Source organism: Apaloderma vittatum, unplaced genomic scaffold, assembly GCF_000703405.1.
Source record: "Apaloderma vittatum isolate BGI_N311 unplaced genomic scaffold, ASM70340v1 scaffold13452, whole genome shotgun sequence".
Taxonomy (NCBI): domain Eukaryota; kingdom Metazoa; phylum Chordata; class Aves; order Trogoniformes; family Trogonidae; genus Apaloderma; species Apaloderma vittatum.
This window is the reverse complement of record NW_009704248.1, coordinates 1-363: the sequence shown is the minus strand read 5'-3', so window position 1 is coordinate 363 and position 363 is coordinate 1.

The window sequence follows — 363 nt, the reverse complement described above, 5'->3', positions numbered from 1 at the left end:
TGTACCCCCTTAAGATACTGGAAGGCCACAATAAGGTCTCCTCGGAGCCTTCTCTTCTCCAGACTGAACAGCCCCAACTCTCTCAGTCTCTCTTCACAGGGGAGGTGCTCCAGCCCTCTGATCACCCTGCAGTGAAAGGACAGTGCTTGGAGCGCCGACGAGACCAACACTAGTTTAAAACCGGGTTTTATTGATCCTCAAAAGGAGCAAAATTAGAGTAGGGCCCATGCCACCACGTAAACCCTGCGGATGGGATGGGGCTAGAGACTTTAAATGCAGGGAGGCGTCCAAGCCCCGGCAGCAGGGTTTGTGCCCCGGGGGTATGTGTGTCCCTCACCAGAGGAGTTCAGGCCCCCGGCGAGG